The following is a 15,664-nucleotide window of genomic DNA, read 5'->3' as shown; positions in this document are numbered from 1 at the left end:
AATATAACAGCAGAAATAGGTTATGGGCTACTCTTAAGTCTTTTAACCTAAATATAAATGAAAGTTACAGTGTTGACAGAAAGAACACATGGGTTTCTCATTAAACTTTGTTTTAATGGATCTCAAAATTCTGACAGATTTTGGTCAAGTTGTGTCCCTTAAAAAGTAATTATATTAAAAACTAATGACTTAAAAACTGCCACACACAAAAAAGACCCAAATGGTTCACAAAACATTCTCCTTTCCTTCTGAAGGTTTTACGAAGTATTGTAATCATTAATCAGTCCTTTACTGTTAAACTTAAGTGGCCAATTGGGACAAATAGTTCTGAGACCATTCTTCTACCACTGATTGAGCTTGGGGTGGCAGGAGTTGGGGATAATATTCATTTATCCTTCTGAGCTTTCTGGACAGACTTGGTGGCTTTGCCAGCTCCAGCTGCCTTCTTGTCCACTGCCTTGATGACAACAACAGCAACTGTCTGTCTTATGTCACGAACAGCAAAGTGGCCCAGAGGAGGACAGTCAGAGAAGCTCTCAACACACACGGGCTGACCAGGAACCATATTAACGATGGCAGCATCACCAGATTTCAAAAACTTTGGGCCATCTTCCATCTTTTTCCCAGAGCGACGATCATTCTCCTTCAGCTCAGCAAATTTGCAAGCAATATGAGCTGTGTGATAATCCAGAACAGGTGCATATCCAGCATTGATTTGTCCTGGATGGTTGAGGATAATCACCTGAGCTGTGAAGCCAGCTGCTTCCATTGGTGGGCCATTTTTGCTGTCAGCAGCCACATTGCCACAGAAAACATCTTTGACAGAAATGTTCTTGACATTGAAGTCCACATTGTCACCAGGAAGAGCTTCACTCAAAGCTTCATGGTGCATTTCAACAGACTTCAGTTGCAACATTGACTGGAGCAAAGGTGACCACCAGGCCAGGTTTGAGAATGCCAGTCTCCACTCCGCCCACAGGGACAGTCCCAATGCCACCAATTTTGTAGACATCCTGGAGAGGCAGACTCAGGGGTTTGTCAGTTGGACGAGCTGGTGGCAGGGTGCAATCCAGAGCTTCAAGCAGCATGGTTCCACTGGCACTGCCATCTTTCCGGGTGACTTTCCATCCCATGAACCAAGGCATGTTAGCACTTCACTCCAGCATGTTGTCACCATTCCAACCAGAAATTGGCACAAATGCTGTAGTATCAGGGTTGTAGCCAACTTTTTTAATGTAGGTGTTGACTTCTTTAATGATTTTCATGTATCTCTTCTGGCTGTAGGGCAGCTCAGTGAAATCCATTTTGTTAAGACCAACAATCAGCTGTTTCACACCCAGTGTGTAAGTCAGAACAACATGCTCACAGCTCTCCCATTCTTGGAGATATTTGCTTCAAACTCACCAACACCAGCAGCAACAATCAGGACAGCACAGTCAGCCTGAGATGAATCTGAAATCATGTTTTTGGTAAAGTCTCTGTGTCCTGGGGCATCAATGATGGTCGCATAATACTTGCTGGTCTCGAATTTCCACAGGGAGATATCAATGGTGATACCACGCTCACGTTCAGCTTCCAGTTCATCTAAGACCCAGGCATACTTGAAGGAGCCCTTCCCCTTCTCAGCAGCCTCCTCAAATTTTTCCATGGTTCTTTTGTCGATCCCACTACATTTGTAGATCAGATGGCTGACAGTGGTAGACTTGCCAGAATCTACATTTCCAATGACCATAATGTTGATGTGAGTCTTTTCCTTTCCCATTTTGGCTTTGATTTAGTGGTGGTTTTTTCTTGATATCTGTGTTCTGGTGGCAAACCCACTGCGTAAAAAAAAAAAAAAAGCTAGAATGTAGCTTTCTTCATAAGAATAGTTTTCTGCTCTCCTTCACCTCAAGGTTTTTTTGCCTCTGAGCAGAAATTTCTAATTTTTCTAATTTTGTCTCTTCCTGTTTACCTATGGAATCTAGAGTTGCAAATACAAATCACATTTGCAGTGACCAGGTGTCCTGGAAATATGGCTAGATAATATTTAATGAATTGAAATTTTATTCTTAAATAAGATTTATTTTTTTTAATTTACAGGGTTAAGTGCCTTTAAAATGATTTTTGGAACAGCCCCCATTTCTGTGCTGCTTTTGTGGAGAAAAAAGAGCCAAACCACTTAGCACTTAATTCTGCATGTTCCCTCTCCATCTGCCCAAAACACAGTAGTCCCTTGGTGGGCAGGCAGCACATCTTCTATTTCTTTAGTGTCTTCGCTGAATCTTGGTTCTATGCTGAGCATAGAGTAATGATTTGTATCGCTCCCTTGTCAGTTATGCCCACGCCTGGCATGAGTTACCTCTCCCATTTACTGACATAGCTGTGAGTTGCTTCCAAACCCGAGAGTGAGCACACTGAAGATGAGGACTGCTTCTGACTCATGGTTACCACTCTCACGCTCAACATCATGCCAGGTGTTCTGTGGGTGGCCAGTCAATGTGAGATAAATAAACATGAATGACCATTTACTTTGATTTATGTGATTACTTGATTTTGATATTATTGTGACACTACTGTCAGTACAGCAAGCCCTTAAATTATGTCATTTTTGTTATAATAATGATGAGAATCCATAGAAACTTAAGTCTTGTTTATATCAATTAGCATACAATAAAACTGGTTTTGTTGGCTTAAAATTACAGAACCTATCGACTACATTAAACAGAGACTTACTATGCACCCCAATGTTCATAGCAGCACAATTTACAATAGCCAAGTACTGGAAGCAACCTAAGTGCCCATCAGCAAATGAGTGGATCAAAAATTATGGTACATTTACACAATGGAATTCTACGCAGCAGAGAGAAAGAAGGAGCTTATACCCTTTGCAACAGCATGGATGGAACTGGAGAGCATTATGCTAAGTGAAATAAGCCAGGCGGTGAGGGACAAATACCATATGATCTCACCTTTAACTGGAACATAATCAACAAAAGAAAAAAGGAAACAAAATTTAACCAGAGACATTGAAGTTAAGAACAATGTAACAATAGCCACAGGGGAGTGGGGAGGGCATAGTGGGGAGAGGGGTCTATAGGAACTACTATAAAGGACACAAGGACAAAATCAAGGGGGAAGGTAGAGATGGGGGAGGGAGGTGGGACTGGCTGGGGTGGGGTGGAGGGAAGGGGAGAAAATGCAGACAATTGTAACTGAATAAAAATGAATAAATTAATTTAAAAAAACCAGAGACTTATAGGTCTTGGCTGCTGTGACTCAGTTGGTTTGAGTAACATCACATAGCCAAAGGGTTGTGGTTCAATTTCCAGTCAGGGCACAAGCCTAAATTGTGGGTCTAATCCCTGGCATATACACATATGATCCCAGGTCCAAGTGCGTACAGGAGGCAACCAATTGATGTTTCTCTCTCTCCTTTCCTCTTTCTCTAAAAGCAATGAAAATAATGCCCTTGGATGAGGAAATATATAAAGACAGTATACACAAGTTTTACTTTTAAGCAGTGTGTGAGATTTACAGCATGTAATCTTCCTTTCTGCTCTACCAGACCAGCTTTGACCTGTCCTAAAGAATAACTTTTTCCCTGACAGTTTTTCTGAATCATGAGTAAATGGTGGCCTTTGCCTGACTGCTCCTTGCACAAAATGAGGTACAAATTACTGTTAAGTTCATTACTTTCATACATGTAACTGGCAGTATGCTGGGTGCCTTAACACTTGTGTTAACATCAAACATAATTGTATACATCAAACATCAAACACAATTATGTTTGATGTTAATCAACTGATCGTTCCTCTCCCCACACTGGACTTGTGGAGAAGAGCCAGCATGGTCACGGGAGAGACCCAACAGAACACGGTTCCCCACACTTTAGCTCCCATGTGTTCTCCCTGAGCCTATGATTTGTGTGGTTCCTGGAAAGGACATTACTATCATGCTACCTAATTGAGCCTTTTTCTAAGTAAATATACAACAGAATGATATAGAATAGAATAGAATAGAATAGAATAGAATAGAATAGAATAGAATAGAATAGAAATCTCCCAGCTAGCGTCATGTAATATTTTGTGTCTTCAGTTGCATGAACTGAATTCCTGTGTCTTAAGGGACAAAAATGTTTTTAAAATAACATAGATTTTCAAAAATACCTGGTTTATGTCTTCTGACTACATAATAAAGAATCCTATTCCATCTTTGGATCCTGTGGTTTGTCTAAGAAGTCTGGGGCATGGCTCTTCAAGGGTCCAGTTTGTTCTCTTGTTTCATCCCTTCTTGAGGTCTGCTGGCAGAACCCTTAGCCTTGTCATAAAGTATAAAGAGAGCTTTCTCATTTAGGGACATCACCCTTCTCTAGGTGTCACATGGATCCACCAACCCTGCAGACTTTCTGGTGCTCAGGCCCCCACAGAGTTGGCAAGCTACATTTTTTTTCTGTCTTGCTGTATAACACTTGATTTCCTGGGCCCTCAAACAACACTGAAATTATTTGGTGTCCTACACATTTCTTTGTGAAGAAAACTTCTTCAATTTTTACTGATGCCTTCTATCTCAGAATTCAGGCCTTGTGAGTGTGGCTGAGTGAGTGGGACAGAGGCCATGGGGTCTCCTCCATGACTAATGATCCCCTCAGTGCTTATGCAGTTAAGTCACTTTTGTCTTGAGGTCCCTTTCTGTTATGCAAAATGATATCTGAAGGCCAGAGGGGATCAGTTCCTCAGACAGGCCAGACTCTGAATCCCAGAGTCTCTTAATCTGGGACAAAATTTCTGCAGTGGTAATCCATCAGGAATGAAGTACAGATTCAAATAGAAAATGGTCAGTGATATCCTGGTGTGAGCATTAGTCCACAGATTACTGCTCTTGGGTATCACGTTTTGACACATGACTCAGCATAATCTACAGAGACAGCAAGACAGTGGCATGCAATCAGAAGCACACGGCTTCAGGGACAGTCCTGGGGCTGGGTCCCAGCCTGTCTTCTTCCCACCTATGTGTAGTTGGCAGGTGTTATAACTATTTCAGCCTTTGATGTCTTATCTAAAAATAAGGATGATACTCAGCACCTCACCTTGTGAAGATTAGAAATAATGAACACAACATCTAGCACTTATTGAATGCTCAGCTAATTCCAACTAAATGATGGCTCCCTCTCCATTCATTTAGAAGGAATTTATAATCCAATGAGTGAGATCAAACTATACTTAAATCTTTCCAATTAAGATTAAATAAAGTAGTTTAAAAAGAGGAAATAACTTCTCTGCTTTAAAGACTCAGCTTAAATGGAAGGCAGGATAAAGTTTTCTCTTAATTAGGGAAAAGGCTAATATACTAACTTATTAGTGAAATCTGAGTCAGGAGGGGTTTTAGAGAGTTCTTGACATCTCCCCTAATACCAACGGCCATTATAAATTTTTCTAAAGAGTTTTTCCAATTAATATTCATGCCTTTTATGGTAGTAAGGGACCATTCCAGAGCCATCAACCCTCTGAATTATTTGCTGGAAATGCTCAAAAGCAAACAGGTCCATGAGCTGTGACTCTGATTGGTTATGCTCGACCCTGAGAAGGATACATGAGGGCCCGCCCCCCATATGCTATAATAACTATCTATGTGCTAATTTGTGACTCATGTGGAAAGTGGGGAAAGAGTTCTGCACAAATTGGGTAAAACACAGTACCTTGGAAAGCACCAATTAAAGGCATGAGAAAATGCTATTTAGAGTGAGTAAAGATTGATAAAGACATTCTTTTGTACTTTATGACACACAATATTATTTTATATATTTTCAGAATTACATAATGAGATGTTTCCCCAAGGAACCCATCACCTGTTTCATTATTTACACTCTGTTTAAGTGGAGTAAAGAATTCTCTAAATGCTATAAAAATTGCTCCATTTTAGCAGTTTAATCAGAATGATTTATTTTTCATGATCTTTTAGCAGACTTTTTCTTGTTTTCTTTTGCTTTATTTTTTTATATTTTACTTTATTTTATTATTTTTTAAACATTTTTATATTGTTTTTCAAGTACAGTTTTCTGCCTTTCCCCCCAACCCCTCCCACCACCCTCCCCTGTTCCCACCTCCTCATTGTTATTGTCCATGTGTCCTTTATAATTGTTCCTGTAAACCCTTCACCCTTTTCCCCCATTATCTCCTTCCCTTTCCCCTCTGGTCACTATCAGCCTGTTCTCAATTTCAATGTCTTGGGTATACTTTGCTTGCTTGTTGGTTTTGTTTATTAGGTTCCTGTTAATGGTGAGATCATGTGGTATTTGTCTTTCACAGACTGGCTTACTTCACTTAGCATAATGCTATCCAGTTCCAACCATGCTGTCACAAAGGGTCGGAGAACCTTCCTTCTTTCTGCTGCATAGAATTCCATTGAGTAAATGTACCATAGTTTTTTGATACACTCATTTGCTGATGGGCACTTAGGATGCTTCCAGTACTTGGCTATTGTAAATTGTGCTGCTATGAACATGGGGATGCACAGGTTCTTTTGGATTGGTGTTTCCGGCTTCTTAGGATATAATCCTAGCAGTGGAATTGCCAGGTCAAATGGCAGTTCCATTTTTAGTTTTTTGAGGAAATTCCATACTGTTTTCCATAGAGGCTGCACCAGTCTGCAATCCTACCAACAGTGCACTGGGGTTCCCTTTCCAGCACAACTTCTACAACAGTTGTTGTTTGCTGTTTTGTTTATGATGCCATTCTCACCATTTTGAAGTGATATCTCCTTGTGATTTTAATTTTCTTCTCTCTGATGGCTAGCAATACTGAGCATCTTTTCATATGTCTCTGGGCCCTCTGTATGTCCTCCTTGAAGTGTCTGTTCAAATCCTTTGCCCATTTTTTTAAATTGGGTTGCTTCTCTCACTGGAATGGAGTTGTGTGAGTTCTTTATATATTTTGGAGATCAACCCTAGTCTGAGGTATCATTGCCATATATATTTTCCCATACAGTTGGTTCTCTTTTCATGTTAATGCTGTTTTCTTTAGCCATGAAGAAGCCTTTTATTTGATGAGATCCCATTTGTTTATTCGTTCCCTTGTGTCCTTTGCTCTGAGGAACATATCTGTAAAAATACTGCTGAGTGGAATATCTGAGATTTTACTGCATATGTTCTCCGCTAGGACTTTTATGATATCACAGCTTATATTTAAGTCTTTTATCCACTTTGAATTTATTTTTGTGTATGGTGTAATTTGGTGATTGAGTTTCATTTTTTTACATGCAGCTGTCTAGATCTCCCAACAGCATTTGTTGAAGAGGCAATTTTTGCTCCATTTTATGCTGCTGCCCCTTTGTCAAATACTAATTGACCATAGAGACTTGGGTTTATTTCTGGGCTTTCTATTCTGTATCATTGATCCATATGTCTGTTTTTATGCTAGTACCACACTGTTTTGATTACAGTGGCTTTGTAATAAAGTTTGATATCAGATATTGTGATCCCTCCTACTTTGCTTTTCTTTCTGAAAATTGCTACAGCTATTCAGGGTTGCTTATGGTTCCATGTAAGTTTTTGAAGAGTTTGTTTTATATCTGTGAAATATAACCTTGGTACTTTAATAGGGATTGTGTAGAATGTATAAACTGCTTGGGGTAGTATGGCCATTTTGATGATGTTAATTCTTCGAATCCATGTACACAGTATATGCTTCCATTTATTTGTGTATTCCTTAATTTCTTTCTTCACTGTTGTGTACTTTTCTGAGTACAGGTCTTTTACCCCCTTGGTTAGGTTTATTCCCAGGTATTTTATTTTTCTTGTTGGTATACCAAATAGGATTTTTTTTTCCTGATTTCTGTTTCTGGTATTTCATTGTTGGTGTACAAAATGCCTTTGATTTCTGAATATCAACTTCGTATCCCATGGTTTTGCCAAATTCACTTGTTAGGTTGAGTAGTTTTTTTGTTCAGTCTATAGGATTTTCTATGTACACTATCATGTCATCTGCAGAAAATGAGAGTTTTGGTTCCTCTTTTTCAATTTGGATGCCTTTTATTTCCTTTTCTTATCTGATTTCCATTGCTAGGACTTCCAATACTATGTGAATAGAAGTAGTGAAAGTGGATGACCTTGTCCAGTTCCTGATCTTGGTGGGAAAGTTTTTAGTTTTTGCCCATTGGATATGATGTTGGCTGTAAGTCTCTCATATATGGCCTTTATTATGTTGAGGAATGCTCCCTCTATTCCCATTTTGCTGAGTGTTTTTATCAGAAATGGGTGCTGTACCTTATCAAATGTTTTTTCCGCATCTATGGATACGATCATGTGATTTTTGTCTTGCTTTTGTTTATGGGGTATATTATTTTTACTGATTTGTGAATACTGTACCATCCTTGCATTCCTGGGATGAATCCCACTTGGTCATGGTGTATGATCTTTTTAATGTATGCTGGATGCAGTATGCCAATAATTTGTTGAGGATTTTAGTGTCCATTTTCATCAGCAATATTGGCCTGAAGTTTTCTTTGTTTGTTGTGTCTTTATCTGTTGTTGGGATTAAGATGATGCTGGTTTCATAAAAAGAGTTTGAGAATCTTCCATCTTCTTGGATTTTTTGGAGTAATCTGTGAAGGATAGGAGTTAGCTCTTCCCTAGTTGCTTTGTAGAATTCTGTGAAACCGTCTGGTCCAGGGCTTTTTTGTACGTCAAGAGTTTTTTGATGACTGCTTCAATATCAGGTCAGCTGTTATTGGCCTGACAAGGATTTCTGCTTCTTCTTCATTGAGTTTCGGAAGGTTATATTTTTCTAGAAATTTCTCCATTTCACCTAGGTTTTCAAATTTCTTGACATATAATTCTCCACAGTAATTTCTTATAGTGCTTTGTATTTCTGTGGTATCAGTTGTAATCTCTCCTCTTTCATTTCTGATTGTGTTTATTTGGGTCCTCTCTGTTTTTTTCTTGATGAGTCTGCTTAAAGGCTTGTTGATTTTCCTCATCTTTTCAAAACACTAGCTCCTGGATTTATTCATCCTTAGAATTGTGTTTTCAGTCTGTATATCATTTAATTCTGCTCTGATCTTGGTTATTTCCTTCCTTCTACCTGCTCTGGTCTGTTTTTGTTGTTGTTCTTTGTGTTCTTGTAGGGTTAGGGTTAGGTTGTTTATTTGAAATCTTTCTAGTTTTTTTTTTTTTTTAGATAGGCCTGGATCACTATGAACTTCCCTCTCAGGACTGCCTTTGCTGTGTCCTATAAGTTTTGAGTTGTTGTGAGTTCATTTTCATTTGTTTCCAGAAAGTTTTTGATTTCCTCTTTGACCTCATTCTTGATCCATTCATTGTTTAATAGCAGGCTATTCGATCTCCATGAGTTTGACTGTTTGGGGTTTTTTTCTTTGAGTTTGGTTTCTAGTTTCAGTCCCTTGTGGTCAGAGAAAATGCTTGATATGATTTTAATTTTTTTGAATTTGTTAAGGCTTGTTTTGTGTCCTATCATGTGATCCATCTTTGAAAATGTTCCATGTGTATTTGGAAAGAATGAGTATTTTGCTTCTTGGGATGAAATGCTCTATATGTATCAGTTAACTTCATTTGATCTAGGGCATTGTTCAATGCCACAAAATCTTTGTTGATATTTTGTGTGGAAGATCTATCCATTTTTGAAAATGGGGTGTTGAAATCTCCTACTATAATTGTGTTGCTGTCAATATCTTTCTTGAAGTCCTTCAAGAGTATTTTTATGTATTTGGGTACTCCTCTGTTGAGTGCATGTATATTTACAATGTTTATATCTTCTTGATGGATTCTTCCCTTGAGTATTATGAAGTGACCTTCTGGGTCTCTTTTTATGGCCCTTGTTTTGAAGTCTATTTTGTCTGATATGAGTATTGCTAACCTGGCTTTTTTTCCCTGTCTTTTTGCTTGGAATATTTGTTTCCAGCCTTTCACTTTCAGTCTGTTGGTCTTTTTGTCTGAAGTGGGTGTCTTGGTGTCATATGTGTGGGTCATGCTTTCTTATTCATTCAGCTATTTTGTGTGTTTTGAATGGAGCATTTAATACATTTACATTTAAGGCCATTATTGATAGATACTTACTAATTGCCATTTTTTCATACTTCTGTTCCTCTCTCTCTCAGTCTTTTCCTTTCTTTTCTTAAAGCAGTGCCTTTAGCATCTCTTGCAGAGTTGGTTTGGTGGAGGTGTATTCTTTTAAACTTCTTTTGTCTGCCAAGCTCCTTATTTGGCCTTCCATTTTAATTGAGAGCCTTGCTGGGTAATCTTGGTTGCAGGCCTCTGGTTTTCATTACTTGCAATATATCTTGCCATTCTCTTTTGTCTTAGAGAGTCTTCATTGAGAAGTCAGCTGCTAGCCTTATTGGGGCTCCCTTGTATGTTACTTCCTCTTTCTCATTTGCCACCTTTAAGATTCTCTGTTTGTCTTGCAATTTTGCCATTTTAATATGATGTTTCTTGAATGGGCCTCTGTGGGTTCTGCTTGATTAGCATTCTCTCTGTTTCCTGGATTTGTGTGACTTTTTCGCTCATCAAATTAAAGACACTTTCCATCATTACTTTTTCAAAGAGGTTTTCTATCCCTTGCTGTTCTTCTTCTCCTTCTGGTATTCCTATTATATAGATATTGTTATGTTTCATGTTGTCTTGCAGCTCCCTTACCACATGTTCATTCTTTCTGAATCTCTTTTCCTTTTCTTCCTCTTTCTGGGTGCTTTCTTCTAGCTCATCCTCCAACTCATTGATTCAGTCCTCCACTTTATACAGCCTTTCTAGCAGACTTTTTGTTTGTTTGTTTTAAACTACTGGTCTGTATGCACCACTTTCATTACCCATAAAAGATAAAAAGAAAAACGGAGAGTATCAGTTCTTTCTGGACTTGGTATCATTAGACTCATTGCTACATGAGTTAGGAAAATGAACCCATGTCAGGGAGGTGTGAGTTGTGAGCACTAACAGCAGTAAAGGACTACCTTCTGCTATGGGAAGAAGCTAGGAATTAGTATAATAAGGAAGGGAGAAACATGGCAAGAATAGAAAGAGAAACTGAAATATTTTACCCTGAAGGCAAATCTTCTGAGTCACCTTGGGCAGGTCATTTGTGTTATTTCCTCTGTATTTTATATAAAATAAGGATACTACTGTGTTCAAAGTATTTTTATAAGTATTAGAAATAATATATGTAGTTTGATTGGAGATCAGGTAAAGAATTTAGCTCTCTTTAAACTGTTTATAACATTGTAAATTTAATCTGCACAAGGTGATGTAAAGAGTATACCAGTGGGGATCACAGGGCATGGTGATTGGACTCATCTGTGTGGCCATCAGACATCATATTGTAGTGGGACATGTGGGAATTTAAAGCCAGAGATCATTCAACACTACTTACTTGGGATCTTTGGGAAAGGCAATCAACTGCAGCCTTGAATCTTTCTGAAACTTCCTAGCTGAGTAGGCCAAATATGCAAATCCCTGACTATCCTCTACCAAATCGTTTTTCAGGGTTATGTTTTCAATAAGCAACCATGATAATGAGGTCTTATCTCTGCTGAAAAAAAAAACAGTTTTGCTTACAGATTGCTATATCATGGTAGATTTCCCAAGCCCCATGTTTTTAAGCTGTTATACAAACCCACTGAGTGCACAGCATCTATGTAAGCCCATGATGGGACTTGGGGTAAAGGAATTAATGCAAATGTGCTACTTGCTGTGTTGTGAGTAATAAAATTCTTTATTTTTTATCCAGGAGTCTTTTGTCTTCTGCTAGCCTTCATGAAACTGTAATAGGCTAACTTACTAGCTGGAAAGGACAAAAATCATATCCCAGAATTCACAATGCCAGAGGTAAAATTATTTCATTCCTCAAATTCTTGTTTGCTCATCTGTAGAATATAGATAATAGTAGCACTATTGGAGGATTGCCTGAGCATTTAATAAGTTATTAAATGTTAAGGATCTGGTCCACTTCCTGAAATCATTTTCAAGGCCTCAAAGCTGTGTGGCTTTGTTGGATCATTTCTACCACAGGTCAGAACACAACATCTAACAGAACATTTAGTTTTCTTTTTTCCCATATGTCATTTTCCCTTACCATTGTACACTAAGCAGTTTGAGAACAAGGTCTGCATTGCATGTCTTTTGTAACTTTTGTTGTGTTTAACACAGCATCATAAAGATTTCCTGTACCCAGAAAACACATATTTAAGTATTGCTCAATGGGCATACCTCTGACCTTCTGACCTTCTGGTAAAACCCTAAATTTCATGAACCTAGACCATCCTGTTTCACTTGTCTCTTTTTCCTTGGGAGACAAAGACACAATCAGCATATTTGTAAAATTATAAATGTCAGAAATTATAAAGCAACAAAATAAAAACTCATATTTATTAAATGTCTTTTGCATATCACCTACTAAATTAGTGTATCGTTTTAGCTTCCCAATAACTTTCTAAATTAAAAAAAATTATTTTACAGATTAGGAAACTAAGACTCAGCCAGATTGAGAGTAAGTTTCCTGAAGTCAAACAGCTACTAAGTTATATAAATAGGATTTGAATTTAGTGCACTCAAACTCCAGAGTTGTGTTGTTCAATGGGGTTTGGTAGCCACTAGTCATATAAGGTTATTTAAATTAAATAATTTCTGAATGAAGAATATTCCTATTTGATAAATATAGAAACCAAGTCTATGAGAAGTAAGACATTTCCACAAGGTTGGAGTGTTAACAAGTAACACAATCAGGATCCAAACTTAGAACTCTTTGCCAAACTGGTGCTACGGTTCTCCCTGTAGGTGCATGTTTTCTCTGTCCCCAGGATGTATGGCTGCTTTGTTTTTGGTTTTTGGTTTTTTTTACACTCAGTCTTATTTAGCTGAGTGACCTATAATATTTTTGTCATTGTATGTGAAGGAAAAGAAAGGAATATACTGACTTACAAATGCTTGATGAGCAACAAATGTTGGTTGAAGTGAATTATCATCCTCTTCATCAATTGATATTGTTACACACTTGAAGTGGTATTACAGATCAAAACAAATCTGGAATCTATGCATGGTGAAGTTGTCTCACAGCTGACAGGCGTTAGCGCTGAATATGTTCCATAGGCTGACAAGAGCCCAGTAAATGATAACAATCAGGAATAGTACAGAAAAAAATTATGTTCTGTTGAATAACTTTCTTTTTTAAAAATTTTTTATTGTTATTCAATTAGAGTTGTATGCCTTTTCTCCCCATCCCACCACCCCAACCCAGCTGATCTCACCTCCCTCCTCCACCTCCGCCTTCCCCCTTGATTTGGTCCATGTGTCGTTTATAGTAGTTCCTATAATCCAATCTTCCCACTGTCCCTTCCCCACTCCTCCCTGGCTATTGTTAGATTGTTCTTAACTTCAATGTCTTTGGTTATATTTTGTTTCCTTTTTCTTCTATTGATTATGATCCAGTTAAAGGTGAGATCATATAGTATTTGTACCTGACCACCTGGCTTATTTCACTTAGCATAATGCTCTCCAGTTCCATCGATGCCATTGCAAAGGGTATAAGCTCCTTCTTTCTCTCTACTGCGTAGAATTCCATTGTGTAAATATACCATGGTTTTTGGATCCACTCATTTGCTGATGGGCATTTAGGTTGCTTCCAGTACTTGGCTATTGTAAATTGTGCTGCTATGAACATTGGGAGCATAGGTTCTTTTGGATTGGTGTTTCAGGGTTCTTAGGGTATAATCCCAGCAGCAGAATTGCTGGGTCAAAGGGCAGTTCCATTTTTAGTTTTCTGAGGAAATTCCATACTGTTTTCCACAGTCGCTGCACAAGTCTTCATTCCCACCAACAGTGCACTAGGGTTCCCTTTTCTCCACATTCTCTTCAACATTTGTTTGTTAACTTGTTTATGTTGGCCACTCTGACTGGTTTGAGATGGTACCACATTGTGGTTTTAATTTGCCTCTCTCTGATGGCTAGTGATGCTGAACATCTTTTCATATGTCTCTGGGCCCTCTGTATGTCTTCCTTGGAGAAGTGTCTGTTCAAGTCCTTTGCCCATTTTTTAATTGGGTTCTTAGTCTTCCTGGAGTACAGTGGTGTGAGATCTTTATATATTTTGGAGATCACGCCCTTGTCTGAGGTATCATTGGAAAATATGTTTTCCCATACAGTTGGTTCCCTTTGTATTTTAGTGCTGTTTTCTTTAGCCATGCAGAAGATTTTATTTTGATGAGGTCCGATTTGTTTATTCTTTCCTTTATGTCCCTTGCTTTAGGGGATGTGTCTGTGAGGATGTTGCTGCGTGGAATGTCTGAGATTTTCCTGCCAATGTTTTCCTCGAGGACTTTTATGGTGTTACGACTTATATTTAAGTCTTTTATCCATCTTGAGTTTATTTTCGTGTATGGCGTAAGTTAGTGATTGAGTTTCATTTTTTTTGCACATAGCTGTCCAGATCTCCCAACACCATCCATTGAAGAGGCTGTTTTTGCTCCATTTTATGTTCCTACCTCCTTTCTCACATATTAATTGACTGTAAAGACTTGAGTTTATTTCTGGGCCCTCTGTTCTGTTCCATTGGTCTATGTACCTGTTTTTGTGCCAGTACTAGGCTGTTTTGAAGACAGTGGCCTTTTAATACAGTTTGATATCAGGTATTGTGATCCCTCCTGCTTTGTTCTTCTTTCTCAAAATTGCTGCAGCTATTCGGAGTCCTTTATGGTTCCATATGCTTTTCTGAAATGTTTGTTCTATATCTGTGAAATATGTCATGGTTACACTAATAAGGAGTGCATTGAATCTATAAATTGCTTTGGGTAGTATGGCCATTTTGATGATGTTAATTCTTCCAATCCATGAGCATGGTACATGCCTCCATTTGTTTGTGTCTTCCTTAATTTCTTTCTTCAGTGTTGTGTAGTTTTCTGAGTACAGGTCTTTTACCTCTTTGGTTAGGTTGATTCCTGGGTACTTTATTTTTCTTGTTGCTATATCAAATGGGATTTCTTTCCCCTGATTTCTGTTTCTGCAGTTTCGTTGTTGGTGTACAGGAATGCCTTTGATTTCTCAGTGTTGACTTTGTATCCAGCTGTTTTGCCAAATTCATTTATTAGGTCGAGTAGTTTTTTGGTGGAGTCTATAGGATTTTCCATGTACACTATGATATGATCTGCAAAGAGTGACAGTTTCATCCTTTCCAATTTGGATGCCTTTTATTGCTTTTTCTTGTCTGATTGCTGTGGTTAGAACTTCCAATACTATGTTGAATAGGAGTGGTGAGAGAGGGCATCCTTGTCTTGTTCCTGATCTTAGTGGGAAAGCTCTAAATTTTTGTGCATTGAGTGTGATGTTGGCTGTAGGTCTCTCATATATGGCCTTTATTATGTTGAGGAATGCTCCCTCTATTCCCACTTTGCTGAGTGTTTTTATCAGAAATGGGTGCTGTATCTTATGAAATGCTTTTTCCACATCTATTGATATGATCATGTGATTTTTGTCTTTGCTGTTGTTTATGTGATGTATTATGTTTATTGATTTGCGAATATTGTACCATCATTGCATCCCTGGGATGAATCCCACTTGGTCATGGTGCATGATCTTTTTAATGTATTGTTGGATGCGGTTTGCCAATATTTGGTTGAGAATTTTAGCGTCTATGTTCATCAGCGATATTGGCCTGAAGTTTTCTTTCGTTATTGTGTCTTCATCTGG

At 38.2% G+C, this 15,664-nt stretch overlaps 1 pseudogene; it reads right to left on the bottom strand.

The window, feature by feature from the left end:
* Positions 1–385: 385 nt before the first annotated feature.
* LOC112313092 (elongation factor 1-alpha 1 pseudogene) lies at positions 386–1,785 on the bottom strand (annotated as a pseudogene).
* Positions 1,786–15,664: the final 13,879 nt, after the last annotated feature.

Source organism: Desmodus rotundus, chromosome 2, assembly GCF_022682495.2.
Source record: "Desmodus rotundus isolate HL8 chromosome 2, HLdesRot8A.1, whole genome shotgun sequence".
In the NCBI taxonomy this organism is placed as follows: Eukaryota; Metazoa; Chordata; class Mammalia; order Chiroptera; family Phyllostomidae; genus Desmodus; species Desmodus rotundus.
The sequence above is the reverse complement of the archived record's forward strand: the minus strand, read 5'-3'. Positions and strand labels throughout refer to the sequence as shown.